Below are 24,999 nucleotides of genomic sequence, written 5' to 3' on the forward strand. Positions count from 1 at the left end.
TATTGACTTCAGGCATGTGGTAGAAGTTCCTTGCTGAATCTTGGCCTGATATGGCAGAGCACTTCTCAGGATCAGACCCATTAATCATAGTGCAAAGCCATTTAATTTAAAATCTGAATTTGCCTTGGTATGTCATTCTACTGTTTGGCAAAGATCTGTAAATATGCTACATCTCTACTGGGGCGGGGGATCTCCATCTCTTTCTCCTCCTCCCCCCCCCCCCCCCGCCCCGATAGAAATTTGAAGTTTACTGTGGATTGTTCAATCTTTTCCTCCTCCCCCCTTAAAATCCAGTGAAAAATAAAATATGCTCTGTATAAATCAAAGCTCTAATACAGCATGCAACCCTCCTTCCCCAAACTGAAGACATTTGTAACAATAATTTATTATATTTTACTTTATTTTCTGTCTTACCAGAAGTCACTAGAACTTCTATAACTTGCTGCAAATAGAAACCTAATACTTCAGATTTAAAGATGTTCAATATACCTTGGAAAAATAACAATGCCACAAGTGTATACTAAGAAACCAGCGCTCTTTCTCAGATTCAAATATTAGCCTTATATTATTATTTTATTCCAGCTACACCCAGAACCCACGATCTGGACTGGGCCCTGTGTGCTAGGCACTTTACAAACACAAAAGAAGGTACAGCCCTTGCCTTGGAGAGTTCACAATCTAGACCTGTGATCCCACAACCTTATCCATGAGCACAGATCTCTGCACCCATGTGGAGCCCTATTGACTCTGGTGAGGTACCACATAGCAGCAGGCATCAACTCTAGTGAATCCAATTGTAGGATCAGAGCCTAGGTTAAGACAAGATGTAACTAGTGAGTGTCATAAACAGTAGGAGGAAGGGTATGGGTAACAGTTTCAGGATTATGCATTTAGGCCCCAATTCTGAAATTGGATGTAAGTGAACAGACCCTTGTACCCATTCAGGCCCCCACTGAAATCAGGCTCAGACATCCTCCTATACAGATTGGACTCACTTAGGCCTTTCTTTTAGGCCCTATTTATGTCCCTAACTATACATATGAGTAGTTCCACTGAAATAAGCGGGACTGTATGCACACTTACCATGTGCATAAATCAGGGGTTCTCAAACTTCGTTGCACTGCGGCCCCCTTCTGACAACAAAAATTACTACACATCCCCAGGAGGGAGACTGAAGCCTGAGTCTGCCTGATTCCCACTGCCCCGGGTCGGGGAGTCAAAGCCTGAGCCCCACTGCCCTGGACAATGTAGGGGTCAGCCCAAGCCAGGGGGCCTGTAACCTGAGCCCCGCTGCCCAGGGCTGAATCCCTCGGGCTTTGGCTTCAGCCCTGGACAGTGGGGTTCAGGCTTCAGCCCCGAGCTCCAGCAAGTCTAAGCCATTAAAATGGGACCACGACCCACTTTGGGGTCGCAACCGACAGTTTGAGAACCGCTGGCATAAGTGTTTTTCAGGACTGCAGTCTTAGTTTAACAGTATATGCAATTGAATGTTTAAACCGTATTTGATGAAATATAAAACCACTCCCGGTTTCTACTTTTTAAACCTTTGCCCCCTTCTATTCTCTTTCGCCTCTACCTGCTTTTTAACTTTGACCTGTTTCTATTGCTCTTTTAAACGTTACCCATTTGTATTGGTCTCTTCAATTGTGCACATTTCTATATTTTTCCATTTTTTAAAGCTCTACCCATATTTTTACTGTATGGACTAATACTGTTGGCAGGCTGTATCGTGTGAAAATATTCTGGAATTCATCTCAGAAACACTACAACTATTTCCTGCTTGAGCAGGATGGCTCAGCAGCCAGGTTTTGCAAAGGGTACATTATGTGGCAATGGCAGAATCACAAAAGGCTAAATTTCTTCTCCAACAATACTTGGTTACTCCTTTCCCATGAAGGAATTTATGAAGAGATACAACTTCTCATTCAAAGAAATCAGAGCATGGCAATAGCTTTGAAAAAGATGAGGAAATATTTTTATCCTTAATAAACAAAGCTATGATTTAACCTGGATCCAGCTTCCCATTAAAATGAGACTATTTGTCAATACTCAGTACCTTGAGAGAGAAGTATACTACCTACCACACAAAAGCCGTAGTCCTGCAACTGTATCCATATGGGGGGACTCCTGTGCTTGCATTGAGGGCGCTAATCCAGGATCAAGGCCTGGGTCCAGGTGGGAGAATGAAAGAACTAAAGAGAAAACAACTTGATAATAATTTCAGTGTGAAAAACAAATGGTCAAAGTATACTTCAATTGATTTCAATTGTGCAGAATCAGGCCTTAAGTTTGTACCCAATACTCTCTCTATCCTCCGCTCCCAGTGCATTAAGAGTGAATAGACTGAGGTGCTCAGCACTTGGCAGTTAGAAGTTAGTGGATAGAAACTGGCTAGGATTTGTAACCTGGTGATTTGAACAGGCTCCTTCAATAAGAGTTTTGCCATTACTTTCCCAGTAAGAGCAGAAAAAGCCCTAGGATTCCTCTGACCAATTATCTGAGAGGACACCCATGAGAGAGTCCTAACACCTTTCATTTCTTCCCTAGGAAAGGGACAATGGAATTCCTACTCGAGATCCTGCTTTGCTTTGAAAAATAATGGTATTGCCACGTTAATCTTGGAGTATATTAATGTCAGCCGTGGGTGTAAATGGGCTTGATCTAAAGCCCACTGAAGTCAATGGAAAGATTTCTGCTCCTTTCAATGGGGTGTGGGTCACACCTCATCCTATAACCCTGGTACCGCAGGCTGCATTTGAAGTACCTGTAGTCAAGTTATGTGGAAAACTACCCAAAATCTCTTTCCCCTATGCTCCTTTTACAAGCAGGAGCTGTCAGTACCTGTATGTCTATTGCTAAAAGACAGAGCAGGGAACATAGTAGGTTATAATCCATAAGCATTTCACAAAGATCTAGAACATAGAAGTGACTCTGGGGAATCATATATCTGTACTGAGAGCCTAGTAAGTTGTTTACTGAGAAGCTAGATGAGAAACTAACAGATGAACCTCTGTAACAACTACTTGTCAGGTAACAACTCCAGTTTACTCTAATAAATATCACTATGTTCTCATCATCACGAAATATTCTCCCTGGATGTACAGTAGTTGCAGCTTGGCAACATTATATAATGCTGGAAGAGTTCAGTGAGGGAGGAGAAGATGTTCACATCCAGCATTTGTGCTTGTTTACACTGCCATACATGATTCCTCATGTTTACCATTTCACTTCATATTGTTTTAATTCTCAGCTAATGAGCCAGTATTTCAAATAAATATTTGCTGTTAACAATGAAAGTCCTTTAGGTTTCATGAATTGCCTTGGAAGACCTATTTTAATTTTAAGAACTACTCCAATGTGGGGCTTATTTCACACACAGTAAGTAATTATTTTACTCTGTTTGTTTTGCTCTTGTTTACCATATATTTTTTCCTGCCAGAACACTTTTTTTTTTTGCCTTGTAGAAATAAAATCGTATGAGTCGATGCTACTGGCATATTGTAGGCGATTCTCTCTATTCTCCCTCCTACCTGAAATAATAATAAAAGCACGTGCAGATCATCAAATTATCCTTCCCCAACACCACTCAGCCATGCCTCCCAGGTGTCCCCATTTAGCTACGGCATTTTTACACCCCCCCCCCCCCCATGCAAATGCCGGAGAGAGATAGACCCAGGATAAGCCTTTTCTTATGTGCTTTCTGCATGCCCGTTTTTGTTTTCCAGCCGAATGATGCTGGAGCGGGCTGATGTGGGGCGGCTGGAGGTGAAGCTGCCCTCACCCCGGCAGATTGCAGGGTCAAGGCAAACGCGGCCGCAGTGATCATATGTGGGGTGGGGGGACCCTCCTCCCCTCATTGCATTTTTAGGTAGCCCTGGCTTGCTGCTAGCCCTGGAGCTGGGGTGGCGGGGGGGACTCTCCCTGGCCTTCACAGGAACGACCTTCCCCGCGGAGTGGCCGGGAGTAGGGGGGGTGATAGAGGCTAACGGGTTCCCCTCCCCCCCCCCCCAGGCGGCGTTTGATGGTCCCCCAGCCGCAGTGGGGTGCGCTCCAGCCCCGTGGGGGTGGCGCGCAGGGAGGCGATCGCAGCACACAGAGCCCGGCAGGGGGGGAGCAAGCGGCCTTGCTTCTCCCCCCCCCCATCTCCCACCAGCGCGCGCGCGCCCGAGTCTCCCTCGCCGCCGCCGCCGCCTCCTCCAGCAGCAGCGGCGGCGGCGGCAGCGCCTGGGATGGGCAGCGAGAGCGCGTCCAGGAGCAGCCCGGGCTCCGCCGCTCCCCCCTGCTCCCGCTGCTGCTCCGGCCCCGCGGCCCCGCGGGCAGCGCCCCCGCCGCGCCGCCTCCAGCTCCCGCCTTGCACGGGTGAGTAGCCGGGGCAGCCCCCGCACCGCGCGCACCTGCTGCGCCCCCTGGACGCGGGCTGCGAGCAGCGTTTCACCTCGTTGACCCCCCCCGCCCCCCACAGCCCGGAGCCACTGTGTCCCCAGCCAGCCCCTGCGGCTGCAACCCCCGCCCCCCCAGCGTGCCCCGCACTCCCCCAATGGGGCCGCCTTGCCTCTCTGAGCTTCACCCCCTTCCCGGGCGTGCACCCTGCCCGAGCATCCCCTTCTGCCTGACCTAGACCCGGCTCCGCTCCCACTCATCCCCCCCGGAGAAACACTGAGACCACAATATTCTCCCCACCGCCCATCCGAACACCCTGGAATTACTATGTGCTGCGCCCTCTCCTGTGGGGTGTGCATGTGGGGGTGTCACTCTGCCAATATTGGAGCTTGGTTAAAGGTCTTTAACTTTCTTGGGGGGGCGGCGGCGTTGGAGGTTTAGCTCAGTCGAGTCAGTATATCGCCTTCTCCCCACATTCTTCTGTCCCTTTCCCTCCTCCTTCCATGATGCCTCTTAAAGAGGGTCCTAAATACCCGCTGCCTTGTTGGGGTGATTACAGGACTTGCCTAGTTCAGCCGTGGACCTTTTCTCTGTACAACACACACATCTCTGGAGAGAGGAGATCTAAATGTAGTTTTGGTGAAGGTAAGGTAGGGTGCTGGCTCTTTGGACAGAGGAGAGGGCAAAAATGAACTTTTCAGCCAAAATGAAAATGCAGCCAGCAGAAGTCCATGTTTTGTTTTCACTGTACAGAGGAGAGAGGGAGAATCATAGCAGGTTTCTGTTGCTGAAATGCATTTTCTGCTTTTATATTTAATGATGCACAGTACCTTGTGCAGTAACTATCAGTATCCCAACAGTTCTCTGTTGTAGGGTTGTTATGGCAGTAGTCTTTTCCCTCTTCTTTTCTATAGGATCTCTGGTTCAGTGCAGTATTAGAGATATAAATAATTGTACTTATTGTAGAGGTAGTGAGCAACTCCTTGACACTTTCCAAAATACCCTGAGAAATATGAATATGAGAATTGCAGCAAATCTTCACCCTCCCTTTCTCAGAACATGTTGTGATAATGGTGAAGATTGAAAGAGGTAGGAAACATGACATTTTCTGCAATAATTCCTGCTTTGGGGTTTAGGTGTTTTACCACTTAGGGGAAAAAAAACAAAATTTGAACTGTTACACATGTGCTTTTTCCTGGAGATACCACTCAGTAATGCAGCAAGGCAGTTCTGGATTGTAAATGGGAAAAGGGATTCTGACACCATTAAACATAAATAGCACACAGTATTTTGGAAGGAAAATTATATGGATTTCCACTGATTTAGCATTTATGTACTATACACTTAAATATGCGTTTTCGTTTTGTGGTATGTGAGGAAATCTGTGCAAGAATCATCAGTAAGTTTTGATCACTTCTATATTGTTGTAGGTAAGGAGAGGAAGTTGTTGGTAGTTCAGAACAATAAGATTTATGGGTTGTTATGGAGATGTCAATCTGTAATCAGTAATGGTGATTTTAATGTTGCTGCCCTTCCCCCTTCAAGCTCCAGACAGCTGTAAATGAAAAGCTATTATTCTGATTTCAGTTTACTCTATCCTATTTTCAGAAAAAAAAATATGGAAACAGCATTTACATTTTGTGGCATTTGGCTAAGATGGTTGTCAAAAACTGATATGAAATTGCTACATGGCCATATCATGAAGTAACCTCCTTTTAATCATTCATTGTCATTAGTGGGAAAATTATGAATGATAACTGAATAAAGGCTTCAGGATTGGTACATGGCTCTTATTTTTCCAGCAGTACAAATTTATTTGAATTTTTTTCCTGACATTTTAGGATTAAATAGTATTTGGGTCTGTGACATGTTAGTTCAAGTTACATTTTTTTAAGCGCATTTTACTTTTCTTTAGAAAAAATACATGAGTAGATCTTATGAGTACAATGCATGTGTAAACAGACTACATATATGTGTATAGGATAAATACATGAAAGAACAAACAGTAATGCAAATAACCATTATCTATAACAAAAAAAAGTCCAATCTTGAAATAGGGGTCTTGTAGGCTAATAGAAGAGAGATGATGATTAGAAAAACCCATTCCTTTAATGAGAAACTAAATTTCTGGTGGAAAAAAATCTCTGAATTCTTTGTGGGAATCTAGGTAAATTTTCCTAAGATAACTATGGGCATGATTCTGTTCCCAGTGAAATCAATTTGAGATTTCCCACTGACTAATGGGAGCAGGACCGAGTGCTATATGGTAAATTTCTGCTAACCACTCTTGAAGAACTGCAACATAAAAGGATTTTCTTTCTTATTTCCATTACTATGGCTATCAGGATTTATCTGATGCATGACACCGGGATATCCTAGGCCTGATCTTGCAAACCTTTACTCAAACAAATAGTCCTTACTCACCCAACTAGTTCAGTTGAAGTAATTTTGGTAAATAAAGATTGCTTATATAGTTATTTATATAGGTATACTAATACTAATACTAATTATATAGGTTGGAAGATTGGACCCTGTAAATGGAATGATAAGACTTTGAATGACTGTTTCCTATGTCACACCAATAAAACTACATTTAGGTTATGGGAGTAAAATGTTTCTGAAAATGGAAGCATTTGTTTTACATTTCTGATATGAAGGGACTTGTTGCATTTAATCAGGCTGGAGAACAGCTGTTTCCAAGTGTAGGCTTTTAAAAATACCCTTAATTTGTAATATTTAATTAACAGAAAGACACATGTGATCAGTTTGGGGGAACTGCAGCTGAAGATACTTTATATTAATCAACACAATAAACTTATTTCAGTTTTTATAGAGGTAAAACTGAAACATAAAATAAGAAAATGGGGGGAAATCTAATATTTAGGGGACGGTAGATGACGAAAAGGCAGAAAGTAAGTTGGAAAATAAGATGATCAATAATTATCAGAGCATTAATGGCCTGATCCAGTGGAAAGATTCCCATTGATTTTAATGAGCATTGGACCAGGATCTAAGAGGCAGAAAGTGTAGAGCTAATGTAATTAGATAACAGAAGATTTCTGACATATTTAGTTAGACTTCATAAATGTATGTATTTTTCACTTAAAGTGAAATCCTGGCCTCACTGATATCAGTTGGAGTTTCGCCATTGAGTTCAATGGAGGCAGGATTACATCTTGAATATTTATATATCTGAAAGACTTTTAAAATAAATTATGTATTGTATTTAACTTGTTTTTATTCAGTGTGTAAGTATATTCAAACTAGGCATAACTTTATTTGTCTTAATTACTTTAAACATTTTATTGTCCACTGAATACCCAAAGACCTTACCTTTTTTCTAAGGTCAGGTTATTGCATAGTTATGTGTGATTTTTCTTTTACATCTAGTTATTGTATTTTGTTCTTTTTAACAAGTTTTCCATAGAGGATATGAAATTTTAAAAAAAAATTGCTTTCAGAATGCAGTAGTAAGCTAAATAATTCAAAACCTGCCCTGTGCCATTGTAACAAGCAAAGTTTGAAAATAATTCTATCGAAGTTCTAAACTAATAGAATCAAATGTGACATCAGAGAAGAAATGTATATAGGTGAGATGACATCTAAATGTTTTAATTTCCTCACTTTACATTTTGTTAATTAAGACAGTTTTCTTTCTTCTGGGAAGCTCGTAATATGATACATTAAGCATTCTGAATAAGTATTTAAGGCGAAATGATGGTGTACATTTTCCCACAAAGAAATGTATCCTTTGTGAAGAGAAGTGTCTTTATGTAAAAGAAATTTTATAGATAGAAAAACTTTTAAAGCCATCGCGGGGGGAATAGAGGGAACTTTTTTTTTTTTTTTTTTTTAGTAACCAGTTGTGACAATTATCAGACATTTTTTTTCTGAAATATTTTAAATTTTTCTTGCCATAGAACATTTCTAGAATATCGAAATGCTTGTTGCCTATTCTTTAACAAAAGTATATAGCTTCTCATTAAGAGATCCTTGGAAAAGCACAATCTTTTCTTTGTAGTATCTTTATCTTAATTTTTTTTGCTTTTAAATTAAGTATATTCACTGCAGGTGAAAAGTGCCAGATTAGCAGGAATAAAAAATGAAAATTTCTGTTTATTCACACAAATATATGCTGGCTAGCAGCAGTGCAAACATTCCACATTATTCCACCAGTGCACCTCAACTCTATTGTAGGGTCCAATGCTAGAGAAGAGGATATTGTTTACTTGCCATGATCCTGCAAGCTGCTGAGTAGTACAGTATTCAGCATCTGGAGGAAAATTTGCTGAGCTTCTGTCAGAACTGAACCCTTGTTTGTTGTCCTCTGTGCTGATATTATCCTTAAAGATGCCAATTGTGGTGATAGCTTTATAATTGGGCAGTTGTGGTCCGATCCTGAGAGGTACTGAGCGCTCTCAATTCCTATGATTTCAATGGGAGTTGAGGGTACTGAGCATCTTGCAGGTTCTGTCCCTTGATCACTAAGAAATGTACTGAAATAACTAGCTTTTTTCACATAAGCCACCAACCAGCTTTCAAATGGCAATGATTTTCCATCACTGCTGCATCTTGGCTATATTTGAATCAGTGAAAGGTGAAAGGTTTCATAAATGTGATTACCAGTCTCCTGAGATATTCAATCATTCAAGGATGTCTTACTGGAAATATGTGAGCAGACTGTGGATCTACTTAATTTATGTACTTCACAATCCAGAAATGAATGAAATGAATTAATAAAAAAACATTTATTCCTCTTCAGTTAAAAAAAATTAGCTTTCAAATGAATATTGTTAAATTTATAGTGTGGCTATCAGTGGGAGCACTGTAAGATATTCAATTCTGGAATAAATACTTTGGTCTTCTATTGATTTTACTATTGTTGACCACATTATGCTTCATTTATGACCTGTTAGAAGTTAGTGGTTTGGCTATCCATGGTGATGTGGGGCTAAAATTCAAAAGTTCCAATGCTCTTGTTTCCTCTCCCTCTACCCACATCTGTTGCATAATGCAGAAGAAACAAAAAATTACAACTAAAACCACAGTTTGGCAAAAGGGAAATGATAGATGGCTAAACTGTGTGTTTACCTTTGTGTAGTTTTCCCTGTTCCACAATACATCTCTTCGGCCTATTGGCTGTATGAGAAACAGGGGAAGGGTCATAGGAAGCATTATGTGTAACCCCCTCCTTCCCCTCCCACCCAGAAAACCAAAACTGTAGGAGTCTTTTTATTGACTCCAGTGAGCTTTCGGATCAGGCCCTGAAATGAGTACAGTTAATGTTTAAAACAACATATAGGGAGTTAATATTCTAAGATCCCTCTTCAGATGGGTCACCGTGCAATAATGGGCCAATTACCAATGGCAACAACTTTACTAGCCCAGTTATGCTGCCAGGGCTGGTAAGGTCAGAAAGGATATAGACAATCCACACTGCCAGGCAGGAACACATAAGGTTCTAATCTCCATAGGTATAAATTCAGTGGACATGCTTATCAATTAGATTCTTTTCTTCCCTGACGTAACAATGACATAATACAATTGTGTACAGAGCATGCATTACAGAAAACTTCCTGAAGTGTAAAAGTAAGGAGTTAAACACAGCTGTGCATTCCATGTGTTTGCAACTAGGTAAGTGTGTGCTTGCTGGCTCAAAGAATTTGCAAGCTCTACTAGCAAAGAAAAGCTTATAGGCTGTGTAAGAAAATCATCTCCATATTTTCTCTCCCACCTGTTTTTTTTTCTTCCTGTGGAGGAGTGGGGAAGCTCTTAATGCAATGTTAAGGTTGTGAGATTAAAGACTCAAATTAGAACTGTGTGGAGAAAGGAAGTTCCACTTCAAAAAGGATTTAAAGATTTCAGAATTTGGCTTCATTCCAAATTGGAACAAAAATTGAAAATTTTGAAATTCTCTGGGAAAGAACATGCCAAAAAAATCATTTCAGGTTGACTGAAGTATTTTGTTGTGACAAAATCAAAGTACTTTCTTTCAGATTTGACAGGTTTCATAGTAGCAGCCGTGTTTGTATCCGCAAAAAGAAAAGGAGGACTTGTGGCACCTTAGAGACTAACAAATTCATTTGAGCATAAGCTTTCGTGAGCTGTATACTCAAATTTTAGTCTTTAAGGTGCCTTTTCCTTTTTCAGATTTGACTGTTCTTTAAAATTTTTTATTATTGTGTGTGTGTGTGGAAAAAAAAATTCTAAATGAAAAGCCATTTCAAAATGAAAAATCAAAACATTTCAGTCTGACAATATCAAAATAGGTTGTTTCCCATTTAAAGCATGTTGTTGTCTGAGAACTTCATGTTTTCAATGGAATGAATTAAAAACATTAGAGGTTGTTCCAGGAACACAAATTTGATCATACTGCACATATGTAGTTATTTCTCTTTCTTTGATTAAATGAGATTTGTCTTTGTTTATATCCGAGTTAACCTTGCCAGCATTACCTTTAACTTTTGAAATTTCCTGATCTTTAATGACAGGTTTCAGAGTAGCAGCCGTGTTAGTTTGTATTCGCAAAAAGAAAAGGAGTACTTGTGGCACCTTAGAGACTAAGAAATTTATTTGAGCATAAGCTTTCCTAAGATTTCATAAGATTTCTGTCTGGCCTTTCCCACTCCCAAGAGAGAACAACCCTGTAAACAAAGAGCACAAACACAAGCCGCCTCCCCCCCACCCCCCAAGATTTGAAAGTATCTTGTCCCCTTATTGGTCCTTTGGGTCAGGTGCCAGCCAGGTTAGCTGAGCTTCTTAACCCTTTACAGGTAACGGGACGTTGCCTCTGGCCTGGAGGGATTTTATAGCACTGTATACAGAAAGGTGGTTACCCTTCCCTTTGTATTTATGAGAGAAGGTACAGGCTATTCCAAGTTTCAAATTTCAGCCATATATTCATTAGTACTATTCACAAGTATGATTACAATGGGTTGAAGTTATACCAACTGAAAGGATTTTGCCCAAATTTTCCAATCCTGCAAATATGTATGCTTATGTATAACTTTACTGGCTTCACTGAGGCCAGTATGGATTAAGAGTAACAGCCGTGTTAGTCTGTATTCGCAAAAAGAAAAGGAGTACTTGTGGCACCTTAGAGACTCACCAATTTATTTGAGCATAAGCTTTCATGAGCTACAGCTCACTTGATGAAGTGAGCTGTAGCTCACGAAAGCTTATGCTCAAATAAATTGGTGAGTCTCTAAGGTGCCACAAGTACTCCTTTTCTTTTTAGTATGGATTAAGTTACATGTGCATGTTTGCAGAATTGGAGCTTCTCCTGTCCATGGGCAAAGAGAGAGCATAAAAAAGCTTATGCTCAAATAAATTGTTTAGTCTCTAAAGTGCCACTAGTACTCCTTTTCTTTTTGTGAATACAGACTAACACAGCTGCTACTCTGAAAGAAAATCTCAGTGCAGAAAAGGAGGGTTTATAAGAAATTATGAGGTTTGGAAAGTAGGGGTTTATAATGGGAAATGTTTTACAATCTCAACTATCACATTTGCTATTGGTGGTTATTTCCACTAAAATATAATGGGAAAACTTCTTAGTGAACAAATTATTATTATTGCCTGTATTTATGTGTGGAAATAAAATTCACCAACTAAACAATACAAGCTATCAAATTGATCTTATAGTGATTTCAAGCTTTATTTTGTCTGGTAATGCAGATTTTTAGTAAACTAACTGTTTAAGACTATTATTCAGTAGCTCTAAATACCCATAGTTTAATGGCTAAATGTTCAACTTGAAGCACAAGTTGTCTCTGACACACATGTTAATTAGTTTCAAGCAAAGTTACAGAGGAGTGTTTAAACAAAACTTGTTTAACTGAATGGAGAAAGAAAACAAGATCATCTTCAGTGAAACACATTTGGACCAGAACACTTGCTAATACTAAAACTTCTAATTAGGACTGTTTTGAATTGGAATTACTTGTCCAAAACAAACATTCTTCTTAATAGTATTTGCCCAATGGTAATTTATTATTTAATTTTAAATATTATGTCTGTAGGGGTCTGAATTGAACGCCACTTCCGGGAGGCATTTTGTCAGTGAAAGCCAGGAGCAGGCCTAGTGCCTTCAGGGCTGCTAACTAGCTGCGCTTGTTGTACCTGTTTCACAGGTGTTCAGTGCACTCCCCCCACTGCACTGCTGCTCAGAGTTCATGAGAAGCAGTACTAAGGTCCCATCTCCGTGCCCATCCACCGGGACCTGGAGCTCTGCAGGCACCCGTGGCTGTCCTCTCTACTACTTAATCTCTAAGGGCATGGGTGAATTTTGATCATCTCCTTAGACAAGGAAGAGTGTGCATCACACTCTTGTGGGGCTGCCATAATTTGCCCCCACGCTTTTATTTGTTGGGCTACGGAGAAGTGACGGTGTCTGGGTTGCCAGGATTCCTAAGCAGGGAAGTAGTGAGAGACATATGTAAGTAAAGAAAATAATTATAGGAGGGGTTTATGAAAATACTTTTACAGTGTTTGGTAATTGTGGTATGTATATAGCTATATAAAGTGTATTTATTTAAAATCTTTCATCAGAAAAATCCAATTGAAATGAAAAAAAAATAGTTTCTAAGGACATCCTGGGATAGAGAAGTGCATGCAGCAGTGCATATTCATATCGTCACAGTAATCATAACAGACAAAAACATTAAAAACAATAATTACATGCAGTTTTCAGCTCTCTCTAGACAACAGAAGTTTAAATCCTGCAGAACAAGTGACACTTTAATAGTCAATAGAAAAGAATTGCAAAATGATTGCACACTGTAGCTAAATAGAAAAGTACCACAATTTAATTTGGGTTTGGGAGTTTTAAAACTATTACTTGATCAGAGATTGAGTAATTTAATTTCATATAATCAGAGAAATAATTAGGAAGATGATTTTTTTATATTGACAAGCGTGAATGGGTCCAGTAGAGTTTAAACCTACCAGAAGGACTAATTGTTTGTAAGATATAATCAAAATGGTATTGTCATACAAACCTGCACAGAGCATCATAAACAACATCACCCCTGCACCCTTTTCTTAACTATAAGATACAACTGAATAATGAAATTGGTATATAGTCCATGCTTGACAGTGCTGAGAAGCTATTTTTCTGTTAGAGTGTTAGTAAAATGTTCATCCGTTTCTATTCTGTAGCACGTTCATCTGACACTTCCAAAGTGCTTTACAAATATTGTTTGTATAACCTCCAGAACACAGTATTTTTGTCTGTCTCATTTTGAAGCAATGTGGACTAATGGAGAAGAGGGCACAGACTGGGAACCAAGAACTTCTGAATTCTAACCGTGGCTTTGTACCACCTCACTTTTATATAGTGATAAAAATAATTTAGGAACTACTCCTGGGTTTCCTGTGCACCTACAGGATCCCCAAAAGACATTTAAAAGCTGTAGGTCTGTTGCATAGTGGGATGCATCAAAGAGGAGACTATCAGAGCTGTGTGGGAACCTGACTTTTTGTTTGTGGGAAATTCTGCAATTTCAAAAAAAGTTCTGATCTGCAATGGAACAAAAACAATAAATTTTGAATTCTTCCAATTTATTTTAAAAAGAAAAAATAATTCCAACTTTTGACCTTTTTAAAAAATTTAATTATGTAATAAAGTAAAACAATTGAAACAGTTGTTTGGAAACTTTCCATTCAAAACACTTTTTTCAGCTTTTCTTTCTAAATGAAATGTTGTCAAAATTGACAATTTCCACAAAATGTTTCATTTTCAACAAATTGGCATATTTGGCTGGAAAATCTCTGACCAGCTTTAGACTCTATACAGTGTAAGAAGACATTCTATTGCATGAATATCTCTACAGCATGTCTCTGTACCTTCCATGTGTTAAAGGAATGGACAATAATCTAATTTACCAGTGGGTATAGACCACATATTCTGTTCCTCTTGGTCTGTGTGGATAGCCCAGCTCTTCAGAGAAACCTAGTTTTCTGCGGCTCAAGATTGTATCCCTGAGACTCCACTTTTTTTTTTTTTTTTTTTTTCCTGGAGCAAAGCCCTTTCTGTTGGGCTTCGCATCTCTTCCAGGATTTGGTTGGATTGATATGATTCTTTATCTGATTTACTATCTATAAAGTGAAAACAATAACCTCTTTCACCTGGTTGTTGAAAGGATATGATGTTTGTACAGCATTTTGAACATGCGCAATGCTGCACAGCTGCTAAGAGTTGTCTTTAATTTTCATATATGTAGACGGAGGCATAGAGAAACTGTGGCTTCCTCAAAGTCATGATTGTGAAGGTAGGAATGGAACCCAGGAGTCGTGGTTCCCAGACATTTGCTCAAAAAACTAGACATAATGTTTCTTTTTACAGTGTTTTTATTTTAGTTCAAATAGCTCCCGTTCTACCAAGAATGCACGTTTGTGAGACTGTTAAACGGGTTCTAATGGTATAATGATAAATAATTATAAGGTCTGTTCAGTTGAAATAGGGTTAGGCTCTCTTGGCTAAATTTTGTAAGTTGCTGAACGCTCTGGTTTGATTTGGCAAAGTACTTAAGCTCATGCTTAACTTTAAGCACATGAATAGATCCATTGACTTCACATGCTTAAAATTAAATACTTGTATAAGCCATTTGCTGGATCATGCAGGAGTGCAGGATTGAGCCTGTGAGTGCAAAACTAAAGGGTGTGATTGAACAAGAATGTCTAGACTCTCTCTAAGTTTCCTTACAATTTAAAGTGATTTCTTCTGCTGCTTAGATGCTGATCCATGTGCTCCTCCTCATCCTTCTACCCTCATGTCCACAGTAGCACATTCTACAGTAGCTTCTTTGTTACCTGTCTCCTCTCTTTGCCTCACAGGACCTTGTCTGCTCTGTCGTCTTGCATTTCTCACAGCTCTTTATTTTATCTTCAGTGATTTTACTTGTAGGAGGTTATTTCCCTCAGGAATGGGTGAGTTTTCAGATTTCACTAGCATTTTATCTGTGGTGACTTACAGCTTTGATTGCAAAAGCTGAATTCAGAGAAATAAAAAGTTTAAAGTTAAAAGCATTTATAGCTACAGATATGAAAACTTTAAGTGAATTTAGTGTGTAAAAAGGTGCTTGTTTGCTAGCTTGGGAAACTGAGGGCCTCTGGTTATCCTCCTAATCCTAGCACAGTGAGTAATAGTGAAGTCTGCCCACAGTGCCATGCGTATTTGCTTCAGTTTGTTAGAGGATAATTCAGTCTGAGACAAAAGTTCAGGAAATTACACAATGGACTAAGGTGGATCCATGCCGCATTTCCAAAGATATTAACTCTTGAAAGACCTCTTGTCCGAAGTGACTTGACCTTTCCTTTTCCTAGCCCTTCGTCTGTCTCACTTGTATATATTGTAAACTCTTCAGGGCAGAGAAGAGTGGGTTTTGTACAGCACAGTGGAGCCCCAGCTCAGTTGTGGCCTCCAGGTCTTACTGCAATCTAAACAATGACAAGCTTAATCTAATTATTATATTGTTTATTTTTACAAAACAAACATTTCGCTGCTTGAGAATTGTGTAGTATCAAAAGGCCTTTGTGAATTCCTCATAATCTGTCTTATTAATGATGAAATATACTTTCATCCTTCTTAATGTGATGATACCGCTCCACCTCCTTTGAGCCATCATTGTTCTTAGATGGAGTCTACCAAGAGCACTAACGTCTGTTGCAAGAGTAGTCCAATGGGGACCATGAAAGAGAACAAGCTATCAGATGTTGTGACCCTTAAAATTGTATTTATACTATAACTTGTTTCAGGCATTTTATATACACTAAGCACACTCTTGGCACTTAGCAAACACTTACAAAGGCATCAGCTGTAACTCTGTTAATTTAGCGTTTTAACCTGACTTTAATTATAAGTATGTTAAGGCCCATGTTCCAAGCCCAAAGAGAGAAGTTTTAATCTAAAATTTGTTGTTAATTTTAGGGAGATTTTTTTCAGTGAATTGCAAGTCATTTAATCAATTTGTAACAATTTGAAAATTAGACCTTTTTGAAATTGTAAAAGATAGCTTTATATTTATGCATCCCTTTCTCATTGGAAATTACCTCACGGTTCCTGTATGGTCAACCCAGATCCCAGCTCTTCACAGATCCTCCATCCGTTGGCTCTGGCTACCTCCCATAGCACTTGCTTTTTAAATCCACTTCTGGGCCTATGCCTTTTTATTTTTTTACATGTTTGTATGGGCTGCTGATGTGCATTTTTAAATATACATGAGCTAGAACAGTTACCTGGGGAGCTACTAAGATGGGTCGGGGACCTATGACCTGGTTGATCTTCATGTCCGACTCACAGTTTCCTTTGGAAATGGAGAGACTGAAATATCTGCTGGGATGATGCAGTACTTTAACACTTTTTAAAAATATGGAATTGCCAGGCAAGCACTTCATTAACTTGTAGATTGGGGCCAGATCCTCAGCAGGTGTAAAGTGATGCCAGTTTACACCTATTCAGGATCTGGCCCGGGGTTCCTAGGTACCAGAACTGTTACGAACAGGTCTTGAAAAGCCCACTTTTATATTAATAAACAGCCTGAGGCCCAAGGGTGCTTTCTTTTAAGGCTGAGAGTGGAGTCAGAGCTTTGAGGGATTCTTACAGAGATGTACTTGATCCTTTATTGTGAAAAATTTGAATGATTTTAAAAAACAGTTTATCTTTCTTGGGAAGCTTTCCAAAATATTAGATTTGAGCACAAATCCATTAGTATATCTTATTTTCTGCATTTATTATCATTGCATTATCGCTAATAAACTGCATCTTCATTTCTTTAAGAGCTCATCTTTTTCTGCATCATATTCAGTACCTGAAGCCAGAACCCTATTTGTGACATAATAATCAGTCCATAGCTGTGAGATCATAGAGGTTAAAAATGTACTCTTATTGAATACTGCATTCTTAGTTATGTACAGAACTTTAAGGTTAAATTATTAATTTTTACTGTATTAAACATGAATGTTTTGTTGTTGTGCTAGTATTAAAGAAACATAATTTCTTGTATAAAACTCCCACTTTCCAAAAAGATCTCTGCCACCAGTTAATTCAGAAATGCTTCTTGCATTTTTATGCTTACTTTCCAATTCAGTTCAGAGGGAATTCATCGTGGGAAATGCTTTCTGTGTGTGTGGGGGGGGTTGTACTGTTGAGCTGTACAAATATACAAGAACTGATGAATTCTTGAAAACCAAGATCAATTTTTCAGGCAAATATATCAAAAATAAGGGATGAGAAACACACAAAAAAATTGAGAGATCCATCACATTGTTTCTAATCAGAATGGTTTTCAGAGTTCATGAAATATCAGTATTGCTTTCAGTGGAAATTTCCGAGAACTTCAGGGCCATAGAGGAATGTACTCAAGTCTCCAATGAAAGGTTGTATAAAGCAGGTGTCAGTTTCTGTAAGGCTATTATCTTTTTTGCCAACAGAAATGGCATCATTTAAATACGACTCAGAGGTGTTAGTGCCACAGCTTGAGGACTGTCTCTGAGGCAGGTGTAGTTTACCTGGTTGCAGTGGAATTTGGTCCTTGCTTAAAGAAAAGATCTTTACATTTGGATGGAAAATTTTTCCTAGAAATGGACAATTTGGCCTAGAAATGCCTACTCATCAGATTTCTCTAGTGTGTTTCATCTGAAAGTCTGCAAAGTTAGGGGTATTACCAATGTTCCCATGAAACAACTGTGGAGGGGAAACCAGGCAAGCTGATCACTGTGATAAACCAACTTGATCTGTCACTGTGAGTAGAGGTGAGCTGGAAGCCGATTGGAGTGGGAGAAAAGGTACCTATTATGAGCAGCAAAGTGTCAACGCAACATGAACATCTGTCTTCTCTTAGTTCTTCTGCCATTATCCCCAAAGGATTTTAATGTCAAAAATGACCATGACCATCAGAGGCTACCGCTAGTGAGGTTCATTCACTGTATAAACTGAGGTTTAAATAAGAGATAAAAGGAGTCCGAATTTACCGGAAGTTGTTTCCTACAGAAAGCAAATATGTGGGCCCTCTTACAAGTCTGATTTGGAGGCTGTGAGGATAATGGAAAAATTATATTATTGTGTGGTTATACTGAACTATTTAAAATCTTAAGAGGTATTTTGGCTCCTAACTTCCATTGAAACCAATCTTTGAGGATCTGAACCTTTGTGTCTGTAAGATGGAGATAATAATGCATACTGACTTTCTAAAGTGCTTTGACATTTACAAATGAAAAGCACTATGAAATGTTTTTGTTTTGAAAATCCCAATAAAGCTTTCAAAGGGACATTGTCAAAATGATTTTTAAAAAATTGATCAAATTAAAAAAACTCCTGATGGCCTGCTCTTTTAAATAGCATACTCTGGCATTTAAAAAAAAAATCCTTTAATTCTTTCTTTCTGTTCCTCTGTTGGTATAAGGGGTATTATTTTTTATTTTTATTTTTTTGGCAGGGCAGAAACTTTTGAGTAAATAACTGACTATAAGTGGAAAACACTGAAACAGATGATGCACAAAATGCTGTAAAATACACCAAGTAAACAAAATGAAAAAGTGGACAGTCTTTCCCATTAACTTTTTTCATTTGGAGCAATCTTATGTGTTACTTGTAACTTTGGCAGGCACAACATTTTCAGAACATAATATGATTTTCAAATGAATGGTTTCCCCTGAACAACAACAGACATAGTTTCTTGAGGAAATCATAAAGAATTATTGAATTTGAAGGGCCTGCTCTTCATTTCATGCCAATAGTCACTACTCAATAATTCCTACCTCTTATACAGAGCTTTTTGTAATTTAGATCTCAAAGCACTTTATAAAGGAGATCAGTATTGTCATCCCCATTTTACAGATGAGGAAACTGAGGCACATAGCTGAAGTGATTTGCCCAACATCCCCATGGTAGAGCCAGGAAAAGATCTTGTCTCCTGCGTCCTAGTCCAGTGTTTTAGCCCCTAGGACATACTCACTCCTTTACATAAATACTTCCATTGAAGTCCGTGAAGACTATTAATGACCTTGATCCTACAATAATATCCCTGGAGATAGAACGCTGTGCTCATACAGAGCTTCAGTGGGTACTGTAGGGACATCAGGATCCACCCGTGTGGACTGCAGGATCAGAGCCTATTCTAGAGATTTCATGATAGTATTTTGATTAAAAAAGCAAACAGTTCATATAGCTAATTTTGAAATACTTTTAGTAAGTGTATGTAATTTACACATTTGTATTTTAATATATTATGCAATATTTAAGAGGATTTTGGTCCAGGGCATCGTGCAAGCCTTCCCTCAGAATTTTCTTGCTTCCATTAGCTGGAATTGAACCCTTACCTCTTTTAAAAGTATTTTTCATTTAATGTGTATTGATGGATGGCAGCTGGGATGGGGCTTATGTGGTGTAGATGGCCATGTGTGGGCCAAATGAACTAGTGTGAGTTTTACTCTATAAAAGAGAAGCTGGATAATCTTTGTTTTGCACATAATCAACAGATGTATTAACTATTTTCCAGTTGCAGAGCTAAACTCTTTCGTCACACCAGTTTGAATACATTGAAGTCATATAAGATTAAACAAAGGCAGCATTTGGCCTACAGAATCTTCCGTTCTTGTGAATAATGTGCAAGCTAGGAAGAACACAACTTGGCTTTCAGAGCTCAGACCAGATGTGCAGGACTACTATTTAGAAAGCAAACTTTTTACACTTAAAATGAGCAAATTTGGGCTGTAAATCTTAATTAGCCCAATTCTGCCACCCTTAAAGTGAGGAAATTTTACTCACTATAGTCCTTTTGACTTCAATGACATTATTTATAAGTGTGGATACAAATTAATTCAGTCTCTCCTGCTTGGTATATAAAGTTAGGTCTCTTCTTTAAACCTTTGGGTTTCCCCAAATATCATTCAATTATGGGATGGGGCAAGGAGACTGTCATAGGGAAGCAGATGCATTATGATTTGATGCTGAGCTGCATATTTTCCAGAGCTGCTGCTGCTCTCTCTGTCAAGCATGATGCTTTACGGTATGCTTTTGTTTCTCTGGATGCTTTTTTCTTATTGCTCTTTGGACTTTATGGACTTATCCATTGTACTTTTTATTCTACTGTACATTCCATATAGTGCAATGCATTTCAGTATCTTCAGTATGTACTGGGCATGCCTCATCCCCTGTTTGGGACCTCATCTGGCTTCTGCTGAAGTCACTGGAAGCTTTGTACTAACTTCAATGGAAGTAGGTTCAGGCCTTACCATAGGAAAAGAACAGGACCCAATGAGTGTGTTACTGCATGTTCAGCTGTTACCTTAAGAAACAGCTGTTTTGCAAAATGTGAGAAATGTATAAGTTTCCACTACAGTTCTGAGTATTATATCTGTGCTCTGAAGAGTTGGAGGTTTGCATGTGGCCACAGGTCACCCATTGGAGACCTGTTTATTGGAATATTATTTCCTGTGACTATCACTTTTTTACTTGGAAATTGGGCAAGTTGGTTGCTGTTGATACACAGCTTTCATTTCTAGCCTTCTGAAGGGACAGAGTTGGCATTGTTTAGTACCTTTTCTTACACAATGGTTTCCCACTTCAACTGAAAACAAGAAAGAATCTGTTTCGGTTTCACCTATGAAGACAAGGCACCGATTAATATTTCTCACATTGTGTTTCATGTTTATTGTGCTCACTTTGGTTTTAATCCATAAAATATAATATTCTAAATTACTGTTCCCTTGTGTTTTGGATGTTTTTATATTCTAAGCATTAGTGACTGTGGGAACTGTCTATTTGTCTATTAATTATCTCACCATAAACAGCTTTATTTTAATTACAAATATACAATAGTTCTAAATTGTTAACCCTTTTTACATCAGCAAAGTGACTAGCAGCTAAGCCCTTGAAAACTAGATTAAGATCCTTTTAATGTATTGAGGATAGTACAAATAACCTTAATCATGAGCATTTTCTGTTTTGTACCTGTTCAGCTTTCTCAATTGCAAAATGAAAATATGTAAGGACCAATGATTTCATGATTATATAAAATCTGAGGATTGGTTTCCATTTTGTACTTTAAACCTTTGATATACCTATGCTTGTCCAGATTATTTTATTTTTAGATTATAATTGAAAATTTGGGACTCCATTTGATTTTTTTTATATGCTCCTTGATGGGAAAAAATCTTGTTTAAAGTCAGCCATGGTTCTCGGATTTAATTTTTTTCTAATGGATCTTATATAAAACTCATAAGACTGACATGCATTTCACAGAAAATCCAAATTAATGTATCATGGGTGGGAGGGAAACATGTCCAAGAAGATAAAATAGTCTAGTCAAAATAAAACTTATACCATGTCTAAGTAATTGCACATCTGTTAGTATAACAAGTGATAGAGACTGTTACAGTGTAGCTCTTGAGACCAAAATCCTAAACCATGTCTCCTGTTTGACTGTCTCAGCATTAGTGATGTGAACATTTATTAACTCAGACCTCAGTCCAGCAATAGGCTCTGCTTTGGTCGTTCCACTGGGGCTCTGTGTAGGTGCAAGGGTTTGCCCCTATAGTGCCTATTGCAGGATCAGGGACTAACTTTGCATAAATAGATAGTATAGGTGACCTGCACTTGCCTTTGGAAGACAGATTGAAACCTATTCCTTTATAGCTCAAGCTATTGTCCTTTCATAGGATAATTCTGACAGGGTGCCATGGGGTGGACTTAAAACTAGTAGCCCTGGGGTTGCGTATGATTTACGATGATGTAACTGAGACTAGAATTTGGTCTCAAGATTTTTCCTGAAATGCTACATTGGGTTTGTAGTTCACAGAAGTTCCTCAAGAAAATAATTTTTCACTAGACATTGTCAGCTGGTTTGGAAGGCAATACACTTCATCCCTGTAACTTCAGTTACATATTCTTCTGTCTAGGGAGATTTGCAAACCCAGAACATAGGCAGTAGGCCTCCCAATGAATACTTCCAGCACGTGACTTTCCACCAGCTCTTCCCACCCCAGCTGGCCAGAGGACCAACACTTGTAGGATAAGGGAGTGAAATCATACGTTGTTCACGTTCAAAGGGAGTAACAGTACCTATGCATCTCTTGCTCTCCAGAAACTCAGTGTCTGCCTGAGGCACCATTCACTACTCAAGCCTGAGGGTTAAAGCCACTGCTTAGCTCAACTCCTAATGAGGAAAATACTTTTCAAAAACAAAGCAAAATGAATAACCACTGTCATATCCAGAATATCCTACAGTGATTAGTTGTCATGTATTTTATATATTGTGTAATAGAAATCAAAAGTAGTGTTCTGATGATTTGCCTTCAGTGTATTTTGGCCACAGAACAATTGCCTGTAGGTTCTAGAACTTGGCAATTCTCGTTCATAATTACATGCAAATACAGGGAGTCCTCCGATGTACATTGCTTTTCAATTGACTGCCTGTTTCACCCCTACGATGCTTGTTTCGCCCTTATGATGAAAGCCGGCAGGGAGAATAGCACACATCACATGCTGAGCCTCATCCAATCACTGATTTCACTGTTCAAGCTTTCTGATTGGCTGAGCACAGGGCCAGGGGCCAATCAAAAACAAGCAGCAGGGCTATCCGGCAACAAGCTACCCTCACCTTGGAAGCCAATCAGACAAGAGGCCAGAAGGGACCCCCTTCCAAGTCCATTCATTATAACGTGACCACAAAGTTATTTACAAGCAAGACTGCAGAGAAGACTCCAGAGAAACCTGCAGCCCAGACTTCAGAGAAGCCCCCAGCCAAGAGCCCTTCAAAAAGTTCTGGAAAGTCAAAGCATATGTGATTTTATGTTTGAATGCTGTTTACCAAATTAATACATTGATGTTGCTACATTAGTCATCTACAATTCCTTTAGTACAAAAATCTGGGTTATTGTGATGGGTTATTGTGGTGAAAATAGTGTATCAAGCCTTGGTTCAGGAACCAATCCCCCCTTTATACCATTGATTTGTATGGGAAAAGTGGTTTTGACTTACAATGTTTTGACTTACAACGCAATTCTGAGGAACGAATTGTGTCGTAAGTCTGAGGACCAGTAATGACTATTTTAATGGGTGAAGCAAGATACAAAACTCAGTATATGCAAATTCATTAGATCAGAAAGCTACTTCCTCTGTGTAGATGTATAAGGATGCTGTATGAAACTGGATTAGATTGTAAACAAATGTATTTACTGTAAATTTGAATTTTTGCTTGACTGGATTTAGGTCTTTAATGCTAATTACATCAATTGCATGGTTATGGTTAAGACTGTTGGTTATTGAATCATAAGCTAGGTTTTTCTTTTAGGATTTATAACTCAATTCTGCAAAACACATTGGGTTTGATTCTTGACATATATTCACATCAACAGTGCAATTTTAGAAAATACCACTAAAATCCGGTCAGCATATATTTTAGAAGACTGTGCAAAAAATCTTTGCGCTATAAGATTTTTTTATTACATTATTGCCACAAAAATGTAATTTAAAAAGTATTTTTAGGCACTATACATAATGGGACAGATCCTCTGCTGGTGTACATCTGTGTAGCTCCAGAACTGGCCTATGGTCTTGTCTGATACTGGTGAAAATAAAACAGGACTAATGAAGGGTCCAATTCTTCAGGTTTTCCTAACACATGAAATTCTTACTCATGTGAGTAGACCCATTCAAGTCAATCTCTCACAAAGCCTTCCAAGTGTGGAGGTGGAGTGTATATACTTCACTCTCCCATAGGCACAAATAGGCCGCCTTCCACAGCCAGTAAGCTCTACTGGCTGGTATGGGGAGGGGACATGGACCATACCAACCTTCCTTCTTAGCACACCCAACCTGCTGAAAGGATGCAAGGGAGGAAGATTTTTTTTCTTTTTTTTTCTTTTTTGCTCTTGCCTTTATCTGGACATTATTTGTGCAGGCTAAGGATCCATTTAAGATGTGACTGCATTTCCCATAATTTCTTAGTGTAAGTTGGACCCTTAATTTTGTAATGTAACCTTCGAGTATGTACATATCTGATCTCTGATTTTGCTTACAATGGCAATCATAATCCAGAAGGCAGCATTTCAGTGTAATCTTGTCCTGGTTATCCCTCCGTTTTTTTAAAAAAAATGAGTAGGAATTTACTTAATGAGTTAGGTTTTCTTATACAAAAAGCCCTATCCTTTTTATTATTGAAGGTTCAGATCAGTTATTAAATACAACTGTGATAGCAGTGAACTTCAAATTCAAAAAGTGCCAAGGCATTATGGTTAATTTTAATGATCAGGCAACTTGGCATCATGATGCGCTTTACAGCGACATGGGGATAAAAGGAAACCTGAACTGTAAATGGAAAAGGTGAGAGATGACCAAACCATAATATTTGGAATCAGGTAATTTGCAGTGGAAAAAAATATGGGCAGAAAAAAGGAAAATGATGTAATGCTTACAAAAGAGATTGAGAGGTATAAGAGGGCTTGCATAAATATTTATTAAGTACTAGGGACAGGAGATGAAATTAATCATGATCCAAAAAGTCTGAAGTACAGAACACCTTTGCTAAATATGCTTTCAGCCAGAAAAATATAGAAAAGAAGTTCGGAAAATTAGTATTGGATGGAAGAACTTGTAAAAATAACTATTGATAAAGAACAGGA

General features: G+C 38.8%; 1 non-coding gene across 1 annotated transcript in view; it reads left to right on the plus strand.

The window, feature by feature from the left end:
- Positions 1–4,179: 4,179 nt before the first annotated feature.
- LOC140908190 (uncharacterized) overlaps positions 4,180–24,999 on the plus strand; it is a 74,657-nt gene continuing 53,837 nt past the window's right edge. Inside the window, exon 1 of the transcript XR_012157796.2 lies at positions 4,180–4,359. This is a non-coding gene — a transcript (uncharacterized LOC140908190). The remainder of the gene's footprint in view (positions 4,360–24,999) is intronic.

Source organism: Lepidochelys kempii, chromosome 3 (assembly GCF_965140285.1).
Source record: "Lepidochelys kempii isolate rLepKem1 chromosome 3, rLepKem1.hap1, whole genome shotgun sequence".
Taxonomy (NCBI): domain Eukaryota; kingdom Metazoa; phylum Chordata; order Testudines; family Cheloniidae; genus Lepidochelys; species Lepidochelys kempii.